The sequence below is a fragment of the Callorhinus ursinus genome, unplaced genomic scaffold (genome assembly GCF_003265705.2).
Source record: "Callorhinus ursinus isolate GAN/ISIS: 27379988/994484 unplaced genomic scaffold, GSC_fseal_2.0 scaffold25, whole genome shotgun sequence".
Taxonomy (NCBI): domain Eukaryota; kingdom Metazoa; phylum Chordata; class Mammalia; order Carnivora; family Otariidae; genus Callorhinus; species Callorhinus ursinus.
This window is the reverse complement of record NW_027397087.1, coordinates 37,369,284-37,382,797: the sequence shown is the minus strand read 5'-3', so window position 1 is coordinate 37,382,797 and position 13,514 is coordinate 37,369,284.

Below are 13,514 nucleotides of genomic sequence, written 5' to 3'. Positions count from 1 at the left end.
GGAATCAGACCTGGGTTCAAATCCCAGCCCTGCCACTTCGTAGCTCTATGACCTTGGGCTAGTTGTTTGACCTTTCTGAGTCTGTTACCTCATTTGTAAAATGGGAATAATTATGGTACCGCCTCACAAGGACCTATGAGGACCAGATGAGAAAAGTAGCAGATGTGAAATGCCCAGCCTAGCGCCTGGCACACACCGTAGTAGGTGCTCAATAAATCAAGTTTCTTCTGCCCCCTCCTCATGTGCCCAGCCCACTGCTCCAACAAGCTGTGGTGAGAGCCCAAAGAACTTTGGCTGAGGGCTCCAGGACCTTATGATCTCAGGACACAGGAGGTGGCTGGGCCTCCTTGCAGGGCCTCCTGTGGCCAGTGGTGGGCTTGAGCCAGGCCTTGAGAGGCAGGAAAGAGAAGCGGGGAGGCGAGGAAAGGGGAGCGGGGGTGGGATGCAGTTCACGGTGAGGACGGGGCTGAGGTGGGTGCCTACGTGTAGAGTCAGGGCTTTGGGTGGAGATCCAGAGGCGTTGGATGGCAGCCTGAGGGCTTTGGCCTTGATTCTGGAGGCACCTGGGAGCTGGAAGCAGGTTCAGAATGGGGGGCCAATGTGAAAGCAGCTCAGATGCCTCCTGAGGCACACTCCTCCTCCCCAGCCAGACTCTGCCAGGGCCAAGGTTAGTGGTCTGACTCCACCTGTCTATTGGGCGGGAGCAGGTTTGGCTGCCGAGACCTGCAGAGTGGGGAGGGCTGGTCCCACTTTGTCCAACCAGAACCCCCTCCATGCTCCAGCCGGAATGAAGTCAAGATCAGATTTGGTCCTGAGTCATCCTGGGATGTGGGGCAGGCCAGTATCTCCATGGATGGGCCACAGGGAGAGGGAGACAGCCATCCAGGAGAGAAGGTGGTGAAGGATCCTGGGATCTTGGGGAGAGACTAGGCACCTGGCTGGGGTCTTCAGTGGGCAGGAGGATGCCCCTTGGGCCCAGGGAGTTCTCAGAGCAGGAAGGATTTAAGTGGCAGCCTCAGCCTGAGTTGTGCACACACCGCTGCCCCCCTCTAGGAAGGCGGCAGGACTTGATCCAAAGCCTGTCTAGTCCTGGAGGGGGGTGGGGAGGGGAGAGGAGCAGGGGTGGAGGCTGCAGGGGCATGAGGCTTGAGGACCACTCCCCTTGCCATCAGGGCCTGGCCTCACCACCGTCTTCACGCACACACGCGTGCGCGCGCACACACACACGCACGCATTTTATAAAAGCTCTGACCCAGCCCAGCCACTCTTCAGAGACTGGGGAAGCCAGGTCCAGTCAGTGGGCCCACCCATCCCCAACCACCCCCCCCAAGCAATTTTCAAATCTGCCACTTTTAAAACAGAAAACGGTAAATGCACCGTGTTGTATATTTTATTTAAATAAAAAAATTCCAGCAGATGCTGTCTTCTTCCAAGGCTCTGGGATTGGGAGCAGAGAGTAAGGTCAGTGGGGTACGCTGGAGGCTCAGGAGCCAGGCTGTGGTGGGTGAGGGGACACGGCCCCTAGAGCACATGGGGGCACTTGGGGGCACAAGCTTGTGTCCCCAAGAGTAGGGGAGCAAAGGTGCGAGGCCGCGTGAAGAGGGCTGGTTGTGGCTGCAGGCGTGCGCTGTTCATGGGCTGGTGAGTCATTAAGGAGGAGAGAGAGAGAGTGAGTGTGTGTGTCCTTTGTCAGCTGGTGGAGCTATGAGACCCTGACTCAACCCCCGCCCACCCCAGCTGCCAGGGCTGGGACTCCTTGGTGCTCCCTGAAGGGGAAGGAGGACGGTCACTGTGCACGTGGACTCCACTGGGGTACTGAAGATGGGCCCTCAGAAACTGGAGGGTGGCTGGGGAACCAAAGGTGACCGGGTGGGGGTAGGGTGTCATGGCCAGGACAGAGGGCTTCACAGTGGCCAGCGGTGGGACACAGCTGCTGGGCCCCTGAGCAGTTTGGGGAAGCTGAGGGCACACTCTGGGATGGGCGGCTTCGCTGTTAGGAGGTGGGGCACCCACTCCCTCCTGACGGGCCGGCGGGGGGCCCTGGGCTTGGCCCCCAGACCCTCTGGGAAGCCTTCAGATGGCTGCCCTCACTCCCCCCGGGGCCGCAGGGGGTCCCCCCCAAGCCCCGCGACCTGGTCAGATGGGGGAGAGGCAGCCATCGGCAGCTGGAACAGCGAAGTCCCTGGGGCTCCCGGCTCTGCGCACGGGGACTGCCTGCTGTGCGGCCCCTTGAGGGAGGAGGGGAAGTCCTCCGGAAAGGGCAGGGAACCCGGTCCTCATCACTGACGGCCGAGTGGATGCTGTTTCCATGGGAACCGGCCTCTGAGTCCCGTTGCTAAGGAGGCAGCTCAGCAGGCCCAGCGTCCCCATGACAACTGCCCCCTGCGGCCCAGGCAGGGCGGCTCCTCAGGGACCGGCGGGGAGGGTGGAGGTGGCCCACGGGCCTGGCCTTTGAGGCTACGGGGAAGCCTTTTCCAACAGTCACTGCTTTAGTCCAGCCAAACCTTGCGGGGCAGAGGTGCATCTGGGTGGCCCCAAGGATAGTCACCCACACCCACCAGCCCTGCCCACCCAGGACAAATCCCCCAGGTACCTGCCCTGGGCTTTGCTCCTCTAGTGGGGGCTGGGAGGGGGCGGGCAACACCAGTCACTGTCTTCTCTGTTCCTTGACTCCAAAAGGACACTTAGTAAGTACCCACCGTGTGCCAGGCGCTGGGTGCTTCCCCCTTCTCTCCCTCTCCCTACACCGCCCTGACCTGTCAGAGTTCACCTCAGCTACAGCAAGCCAAAGGGCACGGACGCGTGGCCAGGCGAGGAACTTGCCCTCGACCAGGTGACTGGAATGTGAAGGGACCAGGAAGCACGCCGGCTCCTGGGGACGCCCCGCCTGCCCCTCTCCACTGGTGCCACGCTGAGGGCCTGATGCTAGGAGCAGCCCGGCCGGGGGCAGGCAAGAAAGCTCGTGTTGTCTGGAAGAATTTAAAAACAAGAATAAAAATGACAAACTGTCAGTTTGCTTTCTCTTCTCTGTCATCCTCACCACATACCGGCAATCCTGAACAACATCGGGGATCCAATACTCCCACCCCACCGCGGCAGGCAGTGCCCCCGCCCCCCAGAAATGCCCCCGCGCTTCGGTGCCTTGCAGTCGGCTGCTGCGAGTGCAGGGGGTGGGGGCAGGCCTGAAGGCACCCTTTCCGCCTTCCTGGGGATAAGCCGGACTGACATTTGTGCAAAAACTTGGAAAAAGTTTGACAAAATTCCTGCCTCAACTTTGTGTTTGTTCCCAGCTGCTGATGTTCGGCTTCTCAGCCAAACTTCTGGAGAGCCATTTCCGCTCCGTACCTGCATGTCCCTTCCTCCGAGTCACTTCGTCCTCCACTGCAATCCGGCCCCCACCTCCTGGCCACCCGCGGCCCCAGACCAGGTCATCAGCGGCCCTCCCTGCGCACCCAGGGGCAGCTTCCCCGCTGGCAGAGTGTGACCCCGCTGACCCGGCTCGGCCCCCCTCCCCAGCCTCAGCGCAAGGGGCTCTCCTTCGTCCTGGTGGGGTGTGTTTCAAGGCTGCCCCTTAGCCCCCCCCTTCTTACTGTGCACACACTTTCTGGAAACCTCACCCATGCCCTTGGCTCCCCCGGCCTGGCGGGGCAGGCCTCCCTGGGTTCCCCCTCCATTCAAGCCCCCAGTCCCCTGAGTTTCAGCCTGGGCACCTGCTGCTGGGGTCCCTGGGCTCCTCATATTTCTCTGACCCTTCTCTGAGCCACCTCTTATTCTTTCTGGAGTTTGGAGCTTCCAGGTGCCCCACAGAGCCTCGGCTCCAGCCCTGTCCTGCCCTCTGCTGATTCTGCTTCTCCAACTTTCTTTCTCTTGAGGGTAGAGATTTCATACACACAGAAGAAGATACAAATAAACACATAATACATACATAATAAATACATAAATAAGACATTAAAAATATGATAAGCAGCCATGTACTGATCACTCCATTTTAAAAAACAGAGCACAAGGAATTCCTCTGAAGGCCTCTGAGCTGGTCTCCAACAGTATCCCTCTCCTCTCCAAGGAAAACCACGCATCTGCACTTTAATTCTCTCATTCCCTTACTTTTCCTGACACTTTTACTGCTGAAATAAAATGCCTCTAAACCATATATTCAGTTGCTTACCAAGGTTGGGGGGCTAGGGATTGGAAGGAGTTCTCTTTGCAGGGAGGAGGATTTCATCAATAATATTCAGAATTGTTGATGTATGGGGATAATAAAAAGCAGACCGAGTTTTAGTTCATTTTCTTGTTTTCAATTTCTTTACAAATGATCTATCTTTCCTGCCTGCTCCACTTTCGTCCACCACGAAGTACGTTAGTAAGAATCTGAGCTTTGGGTAAGCAGTATCATGCCTTATGTAGTCTCCAGTGATTTGCTGGTTTTGTTCAATATTGTAATTTTGAGACCCTGTTGATGCACGAAGCATAGTTAACTCATTTTCACTGCTGTATCGCATTCCAATATATGCTTTGCCCCACATTTTCACAGGCATTCTTCTGGAGATAGCTCTCTCAGTTGGTCCCAGTTCCTGTTATTACAAACACTGCTACTAGAAACATTCTTGTTTGTGGCTCCGGATAAAGATGCGTAAAAAGATCTCTAGGCTCTGTATCTAGTTGCAGAATAACTGAGTCATAGGATGAATTAATCTTGGCTTTACAAGATCATGCCAAACTGTTTTAAGTAGTTCTAACAATTTATACTCCCACCTGCAGCATATGAGTTACTCTTGCTCCACATTCTTGCCAATAATTGGAATCATCAGACTTTGTAATTTTTCCCAATCTAGTGATATCTGATTATGTTTTAATGTGCAAATCCCTAAATACTAGTAAGGTTGAATGTTTTCTCATATATTCATTTGCCATTTTTATTTCCTCTTCAGAGAAATATTTTTTCATGTATTTTGCCTGATTTCCTATTATCTTGTTATTGGTTTGTAGCAGTTTTACACACACACACACACACACACACACACACACACATCTATTTGGGAAACACATTCTTTGTTCATGAGGTGTTACAAATATCTTCTTCCTGTTTAAGGCTTTTATTTAAAAAAATTTTTTTTAATTTTATTAAAATTTTTTTTAAAATTTTATTTTATGTTATGTTAATCACCATATATTACATCATTGGTTTTTGAAGTAGTGTTCCATGATTCATTGTTTGCGTATAATACCCAGTGCTCCACGCAGAACGTGCCCTCTTTAATACCCATCACCAGGCTAACCCATCCCCCCAACCTCCTCCCCTCTAGAACCCTCAGTTTGTTTCTCAGAGTCCATCGTCTCTCATGGTTCGTCTCCCCCTCCGATTTCCCCCCCTTCATTTTCCCTTCCTACTATCTTCTTTTTTTTTTTTTTAGATTTTATTTATTTATTTATTTGAGAAAGTGAGAATGAGAGAGAAAGAGAGCACATGAGAGGGGGGAGGGTCAGAGGGAGAAGCAGACTCCCCGCTGAGCAGGGAGCCCGATGCGGGACTCGATCCCGGGACTCCAGGATCATGACCTGAGCCGAAGGCAGTCGCTTAACCAACTGAGCCACCCAGGCGCCCCTATCTTCTTTTTTTTAACATATAATGTATTATTTGTTTCAGAGGTACAGGTCTGTGATTCAACAGTCTTGCACAATTCACAGCGCTCACCACAGCACATACCCTCCCCAATGTCTATCACCCAGCCGCCCCATCCCTCCCACCCCCACCACTCCAGCAGCCCTCAGTTTGTTTCCTGAGATCAAGAATTCCTCATATCAGTGAGGTCATATGATACATGTCTTTCTCTGATTGACTTATTTCGCTCGGCATAATACCCTCCAGTTCCATCCACATCATTGCAAATGGCAAGATCTCATTCCTTTTGATGGCTGCATAATATTCCATTGTGTATATAGACCACATCGTCTTTATCCATTCATCTGTCGATGGACATCTTGGCTCTTTCCACAGTTTGGCTATTGTGGACATTGCTGCTATAAACATTGGGGTGCACGTACCCCTTTGGATCCCTACATTTGTATCTTTGGGGCAAAAACCCAGTAGTGCAATTGCTGGGTCGTACTTTTTTTAGTTTTGATAAACAGAAGTTTTACATTTTAGTGAGGTCCAGTTTAGCAATAGTTTTTAAAAAATGTCTAGTATTTCTTTAGTGTCTTTTTTGCTGGTCTAAGAAACCTATCTGCCTCTGATGTTATAAAGATGTTCTTCTATAATAATTTGTAAAAATGTGAAGTGTTGCTTAACCTAACCCCACCTAACTTTGGTATGGTATCAGGGCAGAATTCAATTTCATTTTTGCCCCATATGGACAACCAATTGTTCCTACCAATTTACAATGTCACTTCTAGCTCATCCCTGGGTCCATGTTGAGGCTCTGTGTTCGGTACCATTAGTTTGCCTATCCTTGTTCAAAGAGTACCCTGTCTCAGTCACTCCGGTATGTTGATGTCTAGTTGAGCCAGCCCCCACCTTCTCCCTCTCAAGGAATGTCTTGGCCATTCTAGGCTCTTCGTACCATCATATACATTGTATAATCACTTTGTTAAGATGCATGAAGACTTCAGTGGACTTCTCATTTGAAATTACATAAATATTATTATTAAAATTTGTATTCCTATGGGTGAACAGGGTATAACTCTCCCCACACTTGGGTGTTCTTTAAATTTTTGGGGGGGGGCTACTAGTCAGGATAATTAGCACTCGCTGCCCCAACAGAAAAAGCTCCAAATTTCAATGGTTTCACACAATGAAGGTTTACTCCAGCTCAAGTAAATTCCTCTGCAGGCTGGGCAGCCACTCTCCTCACAGATGTCAGCTGGAACCCCTCATCCCCTGATCACTGTGGGAGGAGCAGAGACAACTGGAAGAGATGAGTGATTATGAACCACTTCTCTCCCGCAGTGACACATTTCACTTCCTCTCATAGTCTGTTGTCATTTGGCCACCACGTAACTGCAAGGAGGCTGTGAAACCAGAGGGAGCATATGGAATATTTGCTGGGAATTAACTGCCTTTGCCAAATCTTTCACACAGCTTTATTTTTTTAAAATTTTTTAAAGGTATTTATTTATTTGAGAGAGAGAGAGAGAGAGAGAGAGAGAAAGCACGAGAGGGAAGAGGGTCAGAGGGAGAAGCAGACTCCCCGCCGAGCAGGGAGCCTGATGCGGGACTCGATCCAGGGACTCCAGGATCATGACCTGAGCTGAAGGCAGTCACCCAACCAACTGAGCCACCCAGGCGCCCAATGCTGAGCATCTTTTCAGGTGTTTATTTGCTATCCATATGTGTACTTTGGTCAAGTAACCATTCCAATTTTTACCCATTGGTTTTTGTTGGGTCATTTGTTTTCTTAGTATTGAATTATAAATAATATATTCAGAATACAAGCCCTTTATAATATATATGTTTTGTAAATATTTTCTCCCAGTTTATGGCTTGCCTTTTCATTTTCTTAATCATGTCTTTCAAACGGTAAGCATTTTTTTAAGCTTTATTTATTTATTTTAGAGGGAGAGAGAGAGAGCATGAGCAGGAGGGGCAGAGGGAGAGGGAGAGAGAGAATCCATGCCCAGCACAAGCCTGAAGTGGGGTTTGATCTCACCACCCAGAGATCATGACCCGAACTGAAACCAAGAGTCAGGCATTTAACCAACTGAGCCACCCAAGTGCCCCAAAGTGGTAAACATTTTCAATTTTGATGATGCTCAACTCACTAAATTTTTCTTTTATGATTTGTGACTTTGGACAAAGGAATTAAAAGGGTACACTAGAAAATATTTACTTAACACAGAAGAAGGTAGTAACAGAGTAATAAAGGGACCAAAAAAAAAAAACAACAACCCATAGAAAACAAATAGTAAAATGCCAGATGTAAATTCTACCTTATTAGCGATTATATAAATATAAATAGTAAACACTCAAATTAAAAAGCAGAAATTGGCAGAATGAAAAATAAAACTGTATAATTTTGATAGATATGTGTTAATATATAATCTAATCAAAAAATATACTATAAATGCATTAATTAATATGTATTAATATATTTATATGTTAAATAGTATAATATTATTTGTGATATATTATTTAATATATTAAATATATATTATATATATATATATAAAATTCAACTCTATGCTGTCTATGAGAGACACATCTCATATCCAAAGACACAAATAAGTTGAAAAGATGTGAAAAGATACATCATACAAATTTTAGCCAAAAGGGAGCTGGGGTGGCTATACCAACATCAAAGTATATTTTAAGACAAAATCGGTACTAAAGACACGGAATGTTTTAAAATGATAAAGGGTCAATCTACCAAGAAGATTTAACAATTAAAAACACATATACACCTAACAACAGAGCCCCAGAATCCATGAAGCAAACCTGACATAATGGAAGAGAGAAATAGATAACAACAATAGTTGTAGACTTCAATACCCCACTCTCAATAATGGGTAAAACGACTGGATAGACAATCAGGAAGGAAATAAAAAATTTGAACAACAATATAAACCAACTAGATCTAACAGGTATCTAGAACACCCAACCTAACAACAGCAAAATACATATTTTTCTCAAGTGCCCATGGAACATTCTTCAGGATAGACCATGCATTAGCCACAAAACAAGCCTCAATACATTTTAAAAGAATTGAAATCATACAAAATATGTTCTCTGATGACCATAGAGTGAAATTAGAAATTCATAACAGAAGGAACTTTGCAAAATTTGCAACTATATGAAAATTAAACAACAGACTTCTAAAGAACAGAAGGGTCGAAGAAGAAATCACAGGGACTATTAGAAAGTAAACTGAGATGAACAAAAACACAACATACCAAAATTTACGGGTGTAGCAAAAGCAGGGCTCAGAGGGAAATTTTTAGTAAATAAGCTACTATAGTTTAAAAAAGACCTTAAATCAATAACCTCAACATTCACCTTAGGAAAATTGGAAAAGAAAAGCAAACTAAACAAATCAAGTAGAAGGAAGGAAATAATAAAGATTATAAAATAAAGATAAATAAAATATAGAAAAATGATACAGAAAATCAGCAAAACCAAAAGTTGCTTCTTCGAAAAGATCAACAAAATTGACAAATTTTGACAGTTTGACAACTGACCCAGTTGGAGACTATAAGGCAATTGAGTCCAGTTCCAAAAATGAGATAATAGGTACCTATGCACTCTCTTTGCAAAATGTACATGCTCTTGTATAAAGTGGATATATAGAGAGTATTAACGTGCTGTTGACACTCTCAGCAGAGAGTATATTTCCCCCTGGTAATTATGACTCTGGGATAGAATTGTCATTTTGGAAATCCCAAGTAACAATTTTTTTTTAAATTTCTGTGAACAAACTTGAGTTGTAGTTTCTTTGATCTCACAATCAATAACTTTAACAAAGATCTGAGTTTTTCAAGGGAAGTTTTCATATGCAAATGTTACAATTTTACCTCATTTGGGGCATCAAATTAACTCTGTTAATTCTATATCAAAGAAAATGAACTTACAACTTGCATTTTTTTAAACAAATCTAGGCTGCCAAATAAACAAAGAAGAGAGTGAGAGAGAGGATGAGAGAGAAGACTCAAAATACTAACAGGAAGGAAAGAGGGGCTATCACTACTGACTTATAAGAAAAAAAAGGAACAGGGGTACACTGTGGACAACTGTATGCCAACAAATTAGATAACCCTGAGAAATGGGGCAAATTCTTAGAAATGCACAAACTACCAAAACTGAATCAAGAAGAGATAGAGAATCTGAATAGATCTGTAACAGGTAGAGATTAAGTTAGTAATAAAACTTCCCATAAAAAAATAGTCCAGGACCAGATGGGCTCACTGGAGAATTCTACCAAATGTTTACGGAACAATTAACACCAATCCTTCAAAGTAGAAGAGGAGGGAACACTTCCCTTACTCTATGAGGGCCAGAATTACACTGACAAGCAGAATCAGATTTTAAAAAAAGTATGAGAGAGAATCCCTACACACCTATATCCCTTATGAATATAGACACAAAAATCTTCAACGAATTCTCAAGGGAGATTACAATTTTTACTTATTTTTGAAATACAGCAGTGCCAGTCAGGTATCCTGACAGGTTTCTCCTGGGCGCCTCCAGCCTGGAAACTTCCCGGTCAGCTCTGGCTATGGGCCGGGTCAGCCGGCTCCCTCCAGCCTCTTCCACCCTCCAGGTTCCTGGTGTTAGGATTTCCTTAGGGCAGGAGGCACCAGTGTCCCTTTCATTTACCACTTGGGGTCAGTTTGTTGGTCCTCTGTGAGGGAAATCCTTTACCTTTTTTTGAGCGAATCATTTCAAAGCACCCCTGTTGTAATTTAGCCAGTATCTGAATTTTCCCTGCTCTGCAGATCTAGGGCAAGCAGGATTGGAAGAAACTCTGGTTCCTTTCTCTCGTGAATTCCCCACCACCCTCAGTGTTGACTGACTCTGTGACCCCCACACGATGGAGTCAGGGTTAGACATTCCTTCCTTGCTTTACCAGGTCATCACTCTGTTGGGTCTCAGCACTTGTGCTGGATGGTAATTTCTGTCTGTTAAATGTCTGTGTTCCCCTCTAGACTGTGAACACATTAACAGAGACTGTCTTACTCATTTTGCAGCCTCGGGGTCTGGCACAAGGTGGGGCCTTGGGGGTATTTGTGAAGCCATGAATGATTCCCAGATTCTTGGGTGAAGAAGACCCTTTTCTGACTGGCCCCAAATATCCCTCTTCTCCCACCACCTGCCCATAGCTCTTTGGCTCGAGTTCCAGCCAGTTTCCCTTCTGTGTGTTAGTCTAGAATGTTCATCGGCTGGTTCTCCTGCCATGTCCTAGGCAACTTTGTCTATGGGAGTTTGATCCATCATTTTATGTTCAACAGCAGATCTTTCTTCTTGTCCTCTTTCGGAAAGCTGCCCAGAATTCTCAGTGAGACCTGGGTTTTGAGTTTATGAAAGGAACCCAGCTTATTCTTAACTCACTAGGACTGACCCCCCGCCCCCACCTGTGGTACCTGGCCAATCATACCCAGCTTGATGGGGCCCAGAATCACCCTTGCAGTGTTTCAGGGATTCTGGGGAGGAGAGCACCAGCTCTGTGCATCCTCCGTATCCTCTGCTCTGGCCTGCTGGGACTCCAGTGCTTAACCCAGTGACAGCAGGCTGCACACAGTCCTAGAGGCCCCCGGCCTCAGCAGGAAACGGGGGGGCTGGGACTTGTTCTCTTCAAGGGATGCTGATGGCCACAAGAAATGAGCAGCTTCCCAGCTCTGCAGTGGCTCCTCCCCGCTCCAGATAGATGGCCTCGTAGTAATTCCTACACTCAGCTCAGCCTTACCTCCTCTGCAAAACCTGGCTGAGTGTACGCTCCTGGGATGAGTTAGGATGTTGTCCAATACCCCCAGCACTGGGCCATGGTAACTTCAAGTCTATCTTCCTTGGCTAAGTTCATTCAGTGAACACCTCTAGTGTGCTAGGCACTGGGGCGGAGAATCCAAAAACTAGCCTGATTGTTTTCCTTGAGGAGTTCACAGCGTATTGGAAAAGACAGAAATATGAATAAGAGCAATCAGAGGAGTGGATGGTTGGGTTGGGTCCTTAAAGATGGATAGAAATTTGCTAGACAGAGAAAGCCAGTCATGAGGGTGGTCGGTAGGGTGACAGTGTGAGGCAAAGGGAAGGGTCTAGGGGTCAGACATCATGGCTTAGGCTGTAAGTGCAAACTACAAATAAATGTCAAGAGGCAAATGGGGTCCGGTTGGTCTGTTTTCCACAGGGCAGGTGGCAGGGAAGTGACTGCAGGGTGCTAAGCAGGGGAGAGAGGCCAGATCTGAGTTAGAAAAATCACCCTCGTAGTTGTGTGGAGGCTGGACTGCTGGTGAGGCAGAGGCCAGGGGGGTCAGCAAGGAGTTTGCCTCACACGTGACGAAGAGGAGCCATTTCGGGGGCCTCTTGAGACAGAGCTGCAGGATTTGCTGAGGGGTGTGCTGTGGTGTTGAGGGGAGAGTTTAGAATGGCTCTCAGATTTCTCCTTCAGGAGAGCAGGTCCAGAGAAGAAGGTAGACCCACTAATGAGAGGCCCGTAGCATATGTCCCTGCGTCAGGCGGTGGGGCACTGGGATGGAGGGTGGGCAACCGAGACAAGAGCTGAAGTCTGCCTGCCTATTAAAATCTGAATAAAGCTGACTGGCCTTCACATTCCTTGACCTGCAAAAGGTCTCATGCCCTCCCCTCTGACCCCTGGATTTCTGTGAATTCTCCGGTTTAGATTCTTTTAGTCATTTCCGGCTCTGGCCCCCGTTTCTGGTGAACCAATCCCATTTCTGGTCACCCTCACCAGATGCCAGATCTGTGGTCTGTCCATCCCCACGTTGGTCGACCTGTCCTTTGTTGGGGGGAAGCCAGGCCTTGTGCACATGGCGGACGTTGTGCAAGATCTGGGGAGCCTGAGGGGATTTGTTTCTAGTTGTGCAAGGAGCACACAGCCTTAAATTACCTCTCAGATCTTCCCATTTGAAAAAGTCCTTTGGTGGGGCTCCCGGGTGGCTCCGTTGGATAAGCAACTGCCTTCGGCTCAAGTCATGATCCTGGAGTCCCAGGATCGAGTCCCGCATCGGGCTCCCTGCTCGGCGGGGAGTCTGCTTCTCCCTCCGACCCTCTTCCCTCTCGTGCTCTCTATCTCTCATTCTCTCTCTAATAAATAAATAAAATCTTAAAAAAAAAGAAAAAGTCCTTTGGGCACCTCAAGGGCAGCCATTTCCCACTGGGGGGGCCTTCCCACCTCGCCCCTCACTCTCTCACCGTCTCGCTCATACCTGCTGCCAGCATCCCCCCACCCCCATTGTTTCAGGAAATTCTGAATTCCTCTTACTCTATAGTGCAACAAGAGCTCCCTCTAACCCCTTCTCAGCTCAGCCCCAGGTCCATCTTTTCATTTCTAAAACCCATCAAGTTCCTCCTTCTTGAGTAAAAGAGCATCTTGAGATGAACAGCATCCATTCTGCTTAGAGAGTCATTGCAGTTTTAAATAGCATTTTTTCAACATTATATACTTTTTAAAGATTATGAAAAATGTATTCTTTTCCTTCAGTTAGTCTCTCCCACCTCTTCTCTTAGCTCTCCTGCTGAACCGCCCCCCTTGGTAGCTGGAAACTCAAGGTGAAGAGCTGCACCTGCTGTCTGGGGCCCCTCTTGGCTCCCTGCTTCTCTCTCCCTGCCCACGCCCACTTCCCCATCCACTCGATGGCGTGTTCAGTGATGTTCTCTGGTCTCTCTGGAAGATACTACACCCCCGGTATGGGGAAGATGGCTGAGACTGGGAGGGGCTGATGGACTGGGGAAAGAGCCTTGTTCATAATGTTCGTCTAGAACCAGTCTGGAGGACATCCTTGCCCTAGTTCCCAGCACCGAGTTGGTCACTGTGGCATCCGCATCATTTCTTAGGACTGCCAGGCACACA